This window comes from Notothenia rossii, assembly GCF_949606895.1.
Source record: "Notothenia rossii genome assembly, chromosome: 12".
Taxonomy (NCBI): Eukaryota; Metazoa; Chordata; class Actinopteri; order Perciformes; family Nototheniidae; genus Notothenia; species Notothenia rossii.
In genome coordinates this window covers 9,949,648-9,963,124 of record NC_136911.1, presented here as the reverse complement: position 1 = coordinate 9,963,124, position 13,477 = coordinate 9,949,648, and the positions used below count along the sequence as shown (strand labels likewise).

The 13,477-nt window shown below is 43.1% G+C and overlaps 1 protein-coding gene across 2 annotated transcripts in view; it reads left to right on the top strand.

The window, feature by feature from the left end:
• Positions 1–13,477, top strand: part of znf438 (zinc finger protein 438) — a 46,404-nt gene that overhangs the window by 20,539 nt on the left and 12,388 nt on the right. Inside the window, exons 1-2 of one of the 2 annotated variants that reach the window (XM_079662341.1) lie at positions 1,107–1,151; positions 10,443–10,539. The gene's annotated coding sequence lies outside the window, so the exon portion shown is untranslated. Of the gene's footprint in view, positions 1–1,106; positions 1,152–10,442; positions 10,540–13,477 lie in introns of those variants that run through there. The other variant, XM_079662340.1, reaches the window with a different exon arrangement.

Below are 13,477 nucleotides of genomic sequence, written 5' to 3'. Positions count from 1 at the left end.
ATGAGTCAGTCAACTTAAGGAACATGCCCTACCAACTCACATTTTCTGGACACCGAAGTTAACATGCTTCCCTTTCAAACGTCATCCCTTTATTTATTTCTTCCGCAACTCCTTCCCACACACTTCCTTCCCTCCTGAGACACCTGATCGACAGCTGAGTTATGTTATCTCGGCTGAGTCAGTGAAACCTTCACATCAGTCATAAAACAAACGGCATCCAGATTGAACTAACATGCATGGATGCTGCGGTGTGGATATGACCCAGGAGCAGAGCTGGGCCAAGCCGGACTATATTTAGCCCAGCGTTGCTCAGGCTAATTGCCCTCCCAGGCCTAATCATTTCCAGGCTCTGCAGCTCACAAACGACTGGAGGGGAGGCCAAACACCCACTAACCTCATGTTAAAGAGATGTCGGCATCAATGGGCCTGTCATAGCACTCCGCAGACAAGACAAATCAGCACAATATCCTTCCTCTTCATATGCTATTAGACGTTCTATAAGAGGATTGAATTGGAGAGTTCGGTTTTACTCTCTGCCGTGTTTTTTAAATTGAATAGGTTTTCCTGGTACGATGTCAGTCATTTGAAGTGTCTTTGCGACATTGGGAGGGTGTCCTCGGTTCATCCCGGCTCTTGAGGCCTTCTTGAGAAATCCCTTGTGAATGAGAAATCCCTCCACTGCTGTTGCCTACAGCCAGCTTAGCTTCCCTATGCCTCACGAAAAAGAGAAAAGCACCAGTCCCATTGCCACGCTAAATTTACCTAAGTTAGCTGTAATGCAGCATTGGTGGAAAAGTTTACTTTATACTATTTTTTTCTCTCGGTGTCCAATTTCACCTTTTCCTGTGTGGTTCCTGCCCCCGAGACTTGCCCAGGTTAAACAGCGGGCACATGATGGCCCGGGTCAGGGGGTGAGGGCTTTGTGATGAGGGGATGGTAGGATGAAAAGGTTTGGTTGCCTCTATGTCTCATAATCAACCCCAAGCTTCCTTCCTGTTCTTGTTCCCAAAGGCATGCTGGGAAACCAACTTTTTTTTCTTACCACGGTTTCCTTTGTTTAACACCTGTAGTTAGACCAGATGGACTGCCAATGATGAAAGGAATCAGAGTGCACTTTTGATGACAAAGCCATCATCAATCGCTCAAAACAAGTGAGATAAGCAAATTCGTAACAAATGGTTTACTGCTGTACCATTCCCTTTCTCTCATATAAGTTAGTCACGAAACATGTTCGGTAGAGTAGTTGTTGCTGCTGTCAAGCCATATTTAGCATGAAAGTTTCTTATTCCTAATAAACTGATATCTTCTCTACATGAATACTATCTCTGACGTGTGCAAAATGGAGTTGCTCAAATTTGGAAACAAGGCGGATCATGTCACAGATTTAGTTCTGTTGATGACAGGCTTGCTAGGATTATCAGGATACACACATTATGGCATTGTTTGGTTCTTGAGGCTGCTTTATAAAAATGAGACAAATCACAAAGTATACCAAGCATCAGCTATTGGTTATTCTAATCATTAGGTGCAAATGCATTACCTATTTATATCAGAAACTAGTAAGAAGTTTGCCAAACTCAGACTAGAGTGGTTGAATAGACCATAACTAGGCTTGCCATAGGAAAAAGTATCTTGAAGGTTTAAATATGAGCTTTCCTCTTTATAAATCGTACCCCCATATCTGTTTGGTAGCAGGCCTTTTAGTCAAAAGGTGAGCTGAGAGCCAGAGGGAGAGAGAGGAAGCAAAAGTGAACTGTGTTTGTCAGCTTTTTAAACCCTGAAATTGATTCTTCTTCTGCGCTCTTTATTCTAATGACAAGCTAATCCCCCTCTCCTGTTTCCCTCCGTTATAAATAGAGCCTCTTATTTCCCCGCTCCGCCGTGCGCTGCTTCGGGAAAATTAGCACTCATGATGAGTCTGCGCTCTCGGCAATCAATTTGCCACACTAAGTCCCTCCAAAAAGGTTACCTGTGGCAACTGAGTCCCGGTCACGTAAGTTTGAATTTGCCTCTCCTGCCACTTACAATTCAGCTAGTTAAATAAATGGCTCCGTCTGGAGAGTCAGCTGAATGAAATGTCAAAATATTGATGTGCGTGATTTTATGGCGTTTGTCACAGGGAGAGGAGGGTGCTTGGTGCAGTTGGTGCATGGGATAAGGGGGAGTGTCTGCCGTAGGCCTACTATAATGATATTAGTAGAGATCTGCTTATTTATGAGGCTGTAAGTTATTCATGCTCAGAGCTGACTATCCATCACAGCTAGGTTGGCTAATTGTAGCCTGCAACAATCATAGAGTATCTGATAATCAAACTCTTTGTTCACCTTAATATCTAGCTATTTGAATCTTAATGCAGGATTAAAATGCTGTTGATATGCCTGCCAGTTCCACTTTTGAAGTTCTGCGAAGCAAAAGGAATGTTTTTTTATTCTTTCTTCACTCTGCTTGTCTCTTACTCTGAGGTGTGGGGGAACACTGCGTACTGTTTTTGATGTAGTAGTTCTCTCTGATTTCACCACCCACATACCTACTCTGCTGACTATGTCTATAGGTGAATGGTTTGTTTTAAATGTCCAAAGTGAAATGCGCTGCAAAAGTCCCCCCGTCACAGCGTCCCCAATCGCTCTCAGAAAACCCCGGGTTATGGTGTGTCTTTGTAGTTTCAAAGCAACGGTGGCACAGAAAACTCAAACATAACTGCTTGTTAGAAGTTCCCTCACAACTTTGTGGAGTCAAAATTAGGCTGGATGTTTCCCTTAATTACTGAACATTTCCAAAACAGACAATATCACATTCCCATTTACAATTCTCACATCTCACCCCTCTGTGAAGCCTAGCTGTACCCCCTGACATGGTCAAAGGACACATCATATGGACTTGTTCTTTTCAAGTCTACCCTGAGCTTAAGGGCCCCCACTTGTATGCAGACTCTATTCAAAGAAATGCATGGTGTACTTGGTTGTAAACAGAAAAATAAACCCCATTGCTATGCTATGTCATCAGGCCATGTGCTGTCTTTTACTTTTTTATGCCGTGCTCCTTTTCGGTCTGCATGCTATTTTTTGCCCAGACTTCACATGTTTGAACAGAGTCTTACCCAATATAGACTTTCAATGACTCTTACTGTGAAACATATAAATGCCGTGAGGAAAACTGAACTTTAATGTCATATTGAAGTGTATTTTACAAAGAAAACATTACTTTCAGAAATTCTTGTCACGAAGAAATCCCTTTGCAGATATACAAAAAATAACACACTACATGTTCTGCTAATTGAATTAGCCTAGATTATGTTTTTCAACGATCCTGCATACAATTTGTTGTCACAACTCAACTGTAATAGAATCTAGGCTGTTTACCCCTTTAGCACGTTCTGAGAATACAAACAACATCAACAGACCAGAGGAAAATCAAATGTGGAGGTCATGCAAATGTTTCAATCCTGTTTTGAAAAGTAATGAGAAAGCTTTGTAGTAAGCTAAACTCGATTTGAAGTGAAATAATGTATACATCTAATTTGCATATGATATTTTTCTCTTCTCTGGTCTTGACATTTGACAGCACAAGTACATTTGTTGTTGAATGTTCCTCTGATTAATGTGAAGCCCCGGTGTTACAAATTAAACCACAAAATACATCCATGTAATTGTATCGGGCGCACACACACCACCTTATTGTGTGTGTTTGTTCGCTCCTGTGGGTGCCCGGGCAGGTCCGCGGTGTGTCTGGCAGGCCGAGGGCATCTCTGGGTTGCTCTGATAGTGCTTGTTCCTTTGAGGCTCTAACATGCTGTGGATAACGACACCAGCATCGTCCAGAGTCTGATCTCAGGCCAGCGAGACACCATCCAACGTTACAGCTGCCAGGACCTAGGCAGAATAAAGATGTTTGATTGGGTGAGCACATCATCAGACGTGTAACACAGTTTTGATAGCTGATAGCACTAGTCCTCCCTGATCTAGCTCTCTGCTGGCACACAACGATGCCTGGATGCACCCTCGGAGAATCAGCCCACCCCTCTTGTCTCCCTCGTCTCCCCTTGATCTACCTCAACTGGCTCCTCTCCCCCCACGGTTCTCCTCTGTTCTTTCTGTGCCTCTCCCCCTGAAACAGTCTTTCTTCTTTGCCTTCTCCCCTCCCAGTTCCTCGTCAGATCCACAGGGCCAGATTTTTATCGCTTCTCTGCGAGTCCTGCAAGGGGAACCTTGAGGGTCTCAGTGGGATCAATTTAAAAGGGAAGCGCTTGTCTCTCCTCCTCTCCTTGGCCCTCTCGGCTGATTGGGTCCTCTCGCCAGGAACTTGCAGGCTTTTGATCTCAAAGCCGCCCCCACCCACCCCTGCCTGAAGTTTTTGTCGGAGCTTGGCTCTAAAAAAAAAAAATCTGTTCCACTTTCTGAGAAATGTGGGCCCCATCCCGTTTTCTCTGCACCTGTGAGAGACCGAGGAAAAGTTTTGTAAACCCACTGGGTGGTACTAACAATCTATGGCGTGATTGACTTCTCTTTGAAGATGTGAGAGCGATCCGTCTCTTCAGGTGGAGGTACACCAAAGAGGACTTGTGCTCCTCGGGCAGCTTGATTGAACAACTGGGGAGAAAGTTTCTGGGATGCATAATTCACACCGTGTGGGGAACGGCCCTCTCTGCTAAAAGAGGAGAAAGGTACAAGGTGGTGCCTGGGAGCGTTTCCATGCTGAGCTCTGTTAAAGTCGCTCCTTCCTTTTGTGCGACATCAAGTAACGGTGACCTGCAGTAAAAAGGGACAACATTACAAAAAACTATCAGGAAGCACTGTGTCCAGCTTATTTTTGAAAACCGAGGACCCCTTTTAAGGATTATCCAGGTTCATTAAAACCTGAGTCTTGTTTTATTAGTTTAAGCTTTAGTATTAAGAGGTTTCGATGAATTTGTATCTTAAGTAAATGCTGAGAACTGGTAACACGGTAACACTACTGACAGTTTTTCGGGACAAGAAACATATGCACGCAAATTCTGAATGTTAGGGCTACACAATATATCGTTGTTGCATCAACATTGCAATTTTTGCATATAATATTATCATTTGTGTATATACCCTTAATCGTCCTACAGAGGGGACATTTACATTCTGCATTTTACTCATCCTAGTGTTAGGAGCAGTGGGCTGCCATTATGTACAGCGCCCGAACAGCAGTGTAGGGAACGGTGCCTTGCTCAGTGACACCTCGGTGGCAATGAGTCTTTGGGGTTAAACTGGGGACCTTTCGGTTCCCAAGCCAAGTCTCAAGCCCCCCACTAGCTCACAGCTCAGGACGATATGCGATGTCAGCATATTAACCAGTCATGCTTAAACCTTTTTCTGCGTCCTACAGTCTAGGTAGGCCCACATTGTTGGGCCCGAGTTTATTAAGGGAATTCAACTTCGAACAGTTGGCCACTATGGGATGATCTTCTCCAGCGCTTTTTCTTTGTGTTGTGCCGCAACCTCTGTCAGCTGGGAAAAGGCCCAGAATGAAAAATGGCTGGTGAATTTAACCTCACTAGCACCTTCTCCCGGATCGAACCGCTTCCTGGGACGGAGGACTTGGGATCGCTTTGCCCTCTGTCCTTGAAGGAAGGGACGAGTCTCACGGCATGACTGTCACCTGGGGACACAAGGCTTACCTCAATGTCTACCAAAACTTCCTGAGGCCTTTTGATTATGTAAATATGTTGTATAATAAAACTGGTTTTCTAAGGATTAGGCAGTGGAAACACTCTTTCAGTGTTTGGACAGGAGCCAGACCACTCCACCTCCTCTTCCTTCTATGTCTCCTGCCAGGTCACTGGAGGTCAAATAAGAGTTTTTCTTGTCCTACCTTACTGACCTCTTTGTCTCCTGGGAAAACTCTAGTCACGACTACGGATTAAAATTCTTGGTATACTTAGCCAAACCTGTCCACAGGTTTTGTGCTTTTGTTTTTCCAGTTCATCAAAAATAACATCTCCTTATTGCTTGCCAGCTCGATAGAATAAACGATTTTTTTTCACTACTGAGCTGATCAGAGAGGACCTGAAAGTTTGAGGTGGTTTGGTTTCATGCATCTTCTTGCTATAAAGCAAAGCACCCCTTATTTTCAGGGCTCTTGGGTCCCTAGGTGCTGACATCATCGGTGTAGTTGTGCACTAATTGAGGTTTAATGCTAGAGTAGAGCGAGCAGGGCTGTAATTTTCCCGCCCCGGCCTGGAATAGAGACGACAGCTTTTCATGTGGTCCGGGCTAATTTAGGTTGCAGTGCTGCAGCTGTGGGACACCTCACACTTTTGTCCTTCTTAGTCTGCTTAGAAATAACAAAATATATGGAAAAAACTGCTTGTTAAGAAAGTAATTTAAAGGACTTTTGCCATGCCCAAAGCCATATGGTTGCTAGACATTAGAAAGATTCTGTACATCAAAACACTGACCTGGCAGTTGGACTTAAAAATGTTTTGGTAATATTTTTTCCAGTGCCTTCCTATTGCAAAACCACCAACATTCCTAAAGTAGGCCTAAGCTCTCAGGAAAGAAATCCATCCCCGCCACCTCTGCCTTGAAACTTCGAATGTAAAGCAACACAATGTGGTTTATATAGGCTTACGTAGGTGGAGGAGGAGCATGAGGTAGAAGCAGCTGTAATATGCAGATGGAATTCTATGTGTCATTATGATTGTATGTCCACAGAGCCTGGGCGTAATGACATTCATCCTCCCATGCAGGCAAACAAACAAGCACGCATGCACACCGACGCAAGCACAGAGCTCTACCTGCTCTTTATCCCATCCGCCTTATCAGGGCCTGTGTAAACATCAGGCCTGTTTGAAGTGGAAAGCTTTAATCACAAGTGTAATCATTGACATTGCTTTGTGGTTACTGGACTCGAAGAGGCGGGGGGGGATACCATCACGTCATAAACATATACCTGATACTTTTATAACCGCTTTATGTGACTGCTAATACTGAAACCGACATATGAAGACATTTTGAATTCCCCATCCCTCGTCTTAAATATTGCAGGGGACGGCAAAAGTGAGTAATATGTGAGTGAAACTTTTTAAGGTTGAGAATGTTAAGTTGTAAAAAAAAAAAAAGCGTTCATACATCAATTAAACTTCACTCTGTGGGAGGACTCATCAAACACTCCAGTAGTAGATAACGTTTAAACTTGACTGCCTTAAGTTTGCGATTATCTAGAATTCTAGATGATAACATAATTCGTGCCATGATTACTTAAGATATATTATAGGTATTGCAGAAGGCTTTCCAAATTCTTTAAAAATTACCCTGTGATTTATCTGCAAACAGTAAATATAAACATGCAAGTTAGTTAGTTAATGAGATGTTTTTTGACATAGAGATGTCCCAGCATATGCAAAATCAAATTGCATCATGAGGATTACCTAGTACATGGTTGTAAAGGTATTTCTGTTTCATCATTTAAACCACTGAATTGTCCAACGTGCGAACCCTTGGAGCTAATCCCACTGAGAAATGTGATGAAACAGCGCACAGTGGCACATGCACAAACTCAAACAGAAGCTTTTTGACAGCAGGATGCTGTGATCCGCCCTCATACGGAGGAGTTTGCGAGGGGAAAATGAAAATAAGCAGTAGATGTCATTGTACATTTTGTATCAGTGCTTCGGTAATGTACAGTGGCCTCGGGGTGTGATTTGGAAATGAAGGAGCGTTTTGCGATTAACTCTCAGCACATGTGCACACACACGCACACACGCACACAACAACATGCCAACACACACACACACACACACACACACACACACACACACACACACACACACACACACACACACACACACACACACACACACACACACACACACACACACACACACACACACACACACACACACACACTGATCCCATTGTACCAGTCGGGTCTAGCTAGCCTCTGCTTGGGCCAAAGCCTGTTAACTCCAATTCAGAGCGTGGAGGCTGGTAATGAGCACTGTCAGAGTTGACATAACAACCTCCCGCTCTGGGGTGAAACACTGGAGTCAGACTTGGAGAGAGAAAGAGAGAGAGAAAGCTAGCAGGTTCTGTTGGTGCTATAGGTTAATCCTGGGAAATCTGCAAATTAACCGTTTGAGTTCCCACTCATATTCAGCTTTGTTTTGGTACTTGTTTGGTATTGGAACGTTTCGGTTGGCGGTCAGAGCCATGGACTTTTATGTATAAATGCCCTTTCCTTACAATATACCTTCACTGTAATGAGTTAACAAAGATCCCCTATTCAAAAAAACAATGGTGCTTTAGGAGGAGATTCAGGAGATGAGGTGGGCGGGTGTCACCTTGGTTGGTTATCGGCTAATGGTTACACAACCCCGAAAAACATTATGACACCACAACGTGGCCAAAATCTGATCAGCTCATTTTCAGACAGGTTTTTATATAAATGGATCAGGACATAAGGTGAGAGAGAATATTTGTTATGAAGCTTTCAGAGTCTCTTTACACAGGGGACACATGTTTATGTATAAAAGATGTGAAAAAGTGGATTTTGCATAATAGGTGAACTTTAACTCAGACTTATAGTGGATAGATTTTCTTGAATTCCCCGGCAGTATCTCAGTCTGTAGGGACTTGACTTCTAGTCCCACAATAATCTAAATATGGCGTGTAGACTGATACCTGGATTGCGACCAATTCCCTTTTGTCACCTGCCGAGGTGCCTTTGATCAAGACACCAGAACCCCCCATTGCTACCCAGTCAATGTATATACAATAGTTGCCCTAATAAACACTGCTCCCTATACCAAGATGTGTGTTTGGTGCAATGTGTGTCAATCAAAAGTCAATTTAATTCCCCCATTTCCATTCTGTACTTTGAAGCTTAATACTTAAGCACCATCATAGTTTTCAATTAGGAATTAGGGTATTATAATGCAGTTTGGTTTCTCACTTTGCTTGGTTGAAAGCAACGCATTGCTCAGCTTGCCCTTAATGTGATCTTTAATATTTAAATGGAAGTTGTGTGCATAACTTCAGAATAATTTAAATGATTGTACACCCTAATTCACCTTGAATAAATGTTTTCTTCGCCGTTCCATGAATAATAGAGATAGGAAAATAATACAGTTAAATCCCAGGAGCATGGAATACGTCATTATACACACTTTAAGTGCTCTGTGTTTTTGTCCTCAAGGTTAATATCCAGAACAGTTGTTTTCCTCATGATAAGCATTTTTCTATGTGTCCCCATCCCTGCTCATTAGAATCCGCTTGTTTAGGGTGGATGACTTGCTGTGTTGTCTGATTTGAGTTCAGGCAGCACAAAGACAAGCTCCTGCTTTCCAGCATGGCGTGTCCCGGCCTCCCGTTTCTCAATAATTCATCCAGACAACTAGAATGATTATTCTATGAATATGCACTAAAAACCCCTTTCTTTTGCTCCTTCTCTCCAAGTTTGTGCATGTCAGTGTGTGCTCAAGTGTGTGTACATGTGGGCAAATGAGTAGCTGTGTGTATGCAGCTCCTTTCTGCCTGAAACAAAGGAGGTGTCAGGGCGAATTAGGCCCCCTACCACTGAACGCCCAGAGAGCTTAGAGATGCACCACAGGTTCTGCTGAGTCGCACATGAGCCACGGTGTCTGCCTCTTCCCCTCTGCTTCCCCCCGCTTTGCCCCCCGCACTCGCCCCCTCTCCACTCCTGAGTTGCTCTAACAAGGTTGTTGGAAGAGGATAAGGCGTGTTAAATGAATAATTTACACAGAAGAGCGCTCCTTATTTATTTAATACGGCTGGATCTGACTGAGTGGGCAGCCCGGGTCCCAAACTGCCAAGACACTGGCTAAATGAACGCTTTCGTTCGGTTTAATGGAAGGCCAAAGCGACAGGCATTTAGAGAGAGCTAGTGGGAGCATGATAGACTTTGTAAGTTGTGTGTGTATGTGCTTGTTAAACAGGCCATGCAGAGCTGCGCTAGTGTGCAAATCTTGTCCCTGCTGTATGTACTCTGTCGTTGCACCATGTTACTCTTCATACCTTGATGCAGACAGATCACATGAGACCTTTCACCCATTTCAAAAATGCTCCCAGGAATGTATGGAATACTGCTCTGACGTATGCCTGGAAGAAATAATAATTATTTAGGGCAAATCATTTTGGCCCTAAATAATTGATATCAGTCTAGATTAATGCGTATACAACCAGAGAAAAATATGTGTACTGTGTTTTGTTTGTTTAAAGCAGCAGCTTCTAATTTTGGGAATCAGATATACTTATGCATTGTTGTTGCTAGATCTAAAAACTAAAATGACGGGGGCGGGCCCTAGTTTAAACACCACTAATGAAAAGTGATATTATGATTTGTCTTACTCGGAAAGAATAAGTTAAAAAAAATATATGTTTTGAAATTAACATAAGAGTTGCCCTTTTCATCTATTTTGTACTACTTATTTTAAATGATAATTGTCTATGTTTTTACAGGGGGAGTGTGGAGAGGGGGGGACAGGACCATTACCCGGGCACCACCCAGAAAGAGAAGGAGCGAGGGAGCAGCTGAGGAAGGAGGATCATCCAATCGGTAAACACGTCTTGTTTTGATATCGGGATACAATGGGGTGCTCATAGTAGCACTGTTTTCTGTCATGATGTTTGCAAAATGTACAGGATGCAAGACAAGGAGGGAGAAATCAGCTCAGACAAAATCAGGCTATGATCAAAATCCTTTAAATCCTCTCTCTGACATCTGGGTTTGTCTGTTCTCGCCTAGTGTCCTCATCCTTCTCATATTCCTCTTCTTATTCCTCCTGTAGACGGAGGCAGTCCCACTGAGCAGGACACAGTTCGTGTATGTGTGTGTGTGTCTTTCCCAAGAGAATGAAATCCCACAGCTCACACTGACCTCATTATAAAAATAGCACATCTATCCAGCCATCACATTTCCCTCCATTTCCCCTCTCCTCCGCAATCTCTTAGATATATATAGTGATCCTCTCTACCTTCCACTCTCTGTCTCTCCATCAGTGTTTGTGCTGGATTTAATGTGAGATTAAAAGCTTTACGCAAGACTTTGTAACAGCAAGGTTTCCCCCTGCACCTGTCATTACCAATCTGGCCATAATCTGGGATCAGAAGATGTCTTTTAATCATGAAACATCTCAGAGTATATTAAAGGCGGTGTTTACAAAACCTGTTAATGTTGTCTCTTGCTAAGGTAGACATTTTCCTCTCTTGTTCCGGGTCCACTGCCCCTCTTCACCTTCTCTCCCAGCGGTGCGAGATCACCTCCCATTAGACTGAACAGCGCTCAGCTCTGGTTAATTTAACAGCAGCATCAGTGATCATTACGGTCCAAAGCTGGCTTTGATCCTGCCAGACTGCATTTCCTACGGTTTTAATAACCCCACAAAGACACCTTAGCAGATGCTCAATTCTAGGCATCTAGACAAAGACGGAGACAGGCCGAAATGAAGGATTCACCAAATGGGAATTTCTTTGAAAGATTGAAAACAAACTCGATTCTGAGGACTTGGTTAAGGTAGAAAAAGGTGATGGAGCTAGCATGCTGTTTCTCAGTAAAGCCCTGTTTTACATTCACAGCTAAACACACAGTCACCCCTGGGAGCTGTTTATACAAGCGAAGCACTGTTGGCCACTGAGCCACTCCGCTGGAGCAGCTCGGGGTACTGAAGATCTGCCGAAATAATAATTAGAATGCAGATGATTATAAATAACAGTAATTGTTTCACAGTTCCATGAGTTTAAAGTGTGCAACTATAGTGATTGCAAAGGAGGGGAGTGTGTAGAATGAAACATTGGCTTATAAGTCAGGGGGACATGGAACCGAGATTGGTCACATCATTCTTAGGACAGTGTTACTACATAACCTGTCTGAGTGAGTATTATGGCTTTAATTGAATTTGATAATTGAATTGTCTTTCAATTTAGTTTTTTCAAGAGGAAGTCATATTTTGAGTTGTGATACATGTGTCATTGTCTACATTTCTAATAATTAATACAAGCACTTTCAGACTGACATTTCTCAGAAAATCTGCTTTCATTATAAATATAATTTCAAGATAGCATCAAACGTAAATTTACAATGTCCTTTATAAACTAGAATTATGTTTATTAAAACTATTCTTACAGTTACCTTGAAACTATTCATTAGCACTACAACTATAAATTCAATGAGAAAATATGTATTACTTTTTATTTGTTCAGTATTTAATTCACAGATAAGACTGTGGCTTTATGACGTGGTTGTTTCATGGAATTTCAAGAAAACATGCTATATTTTGTCTCGGTATACATTACATGTTACTTGTTAGACGCTTTTATCCAAAGCGACTTACATACTCAATACTGTGGACAATCCCCACAGGAGCAATTTGGTTTGAAGTGTCTTGCCCAGGGACACAACGACATGCTGACTGCAGTGGGGTTTGAACCTGTGCTCCCCTGATCCGAACACCAACGCACTAGTCCACTGCCACACAGCATACAGTTAAATATGAAAATAACTACATTAAGATAGAAGATGTTGTGTATTTTGCCCAGACTTGGTGAGTATCATTAGCTGCTGCACACTCATATGTACAACCACTACAAGTTATTGGGTCTATTAAATGGACCTGGATTGTATTTGATCTGTCATCAAGTCTTTTGGAGCAAGTCTAGGTCAAGTCTTTGAGGGCAGCATCAAGTTTCAAGTCAGCAAAGGGTATTCCAAGTCTCATGTCTGCACTTCTGTTATGTCACATAAGGTGTAGCTCATGATTTACTTCAAAAGCATTGAGGTGCAACTGATCTCAATAGAAGTTCTATTTTTGCTTTGACGGTGTAGAGTTACAACAAGCTACCCCCAAGTGTCAGCAGTTGTTTGTGTTCACCTCTCCTTTGTAACATTACCTTCTCACCTGCATATCCAGCAGCTTATTCCCCCCGGAAAGGCCAGCTTATGTTAAATAAGAACAAGCTGCCTCACATTGACCTGCTTTTAGAAGCCCAGGCTCACCTCAACAGGAGAAGAAACCGTCGGGATCATCTGCATATTCCTTTGATCTCTTACCAGGAGCAGCCGTCATTAAGGAAGTTCGCACGACTTTCCCTCTTCCCCTCATCGTGGCTGAAGCTCCATCACGTGCCCCTTATTCGCTTCTAGTGCCCTTCACTCCATCGCAACCCCTTCAAAGTTCTCTACCCTTCGTTTCAAAGCCGCCCTAACTTGGCTTGAAAGCCAAAACCACTCTAGTCTGTCCTTCACCGCTAAGCTGATGTGTTTGTGTCTGTGTTGTGTTGCCCTTGGGGTGGGTTACCTCCACCCCCACCCCCTGCATCTCATCTCTTCTCCTCCCCACCTTGCTGTTTATCTGTCTCTGGGCTCGTCACGTCCCTGAACCTGCTCTAATTAGCATCCCACACAACACTGTTTATTTACTCAGGTACCCGGCAGAAGGGAAGGGAGGTGAGAATGAAAGAGCGAGTCGGGAAAAGGGGAGAAAGAGACGGAGAAAGCC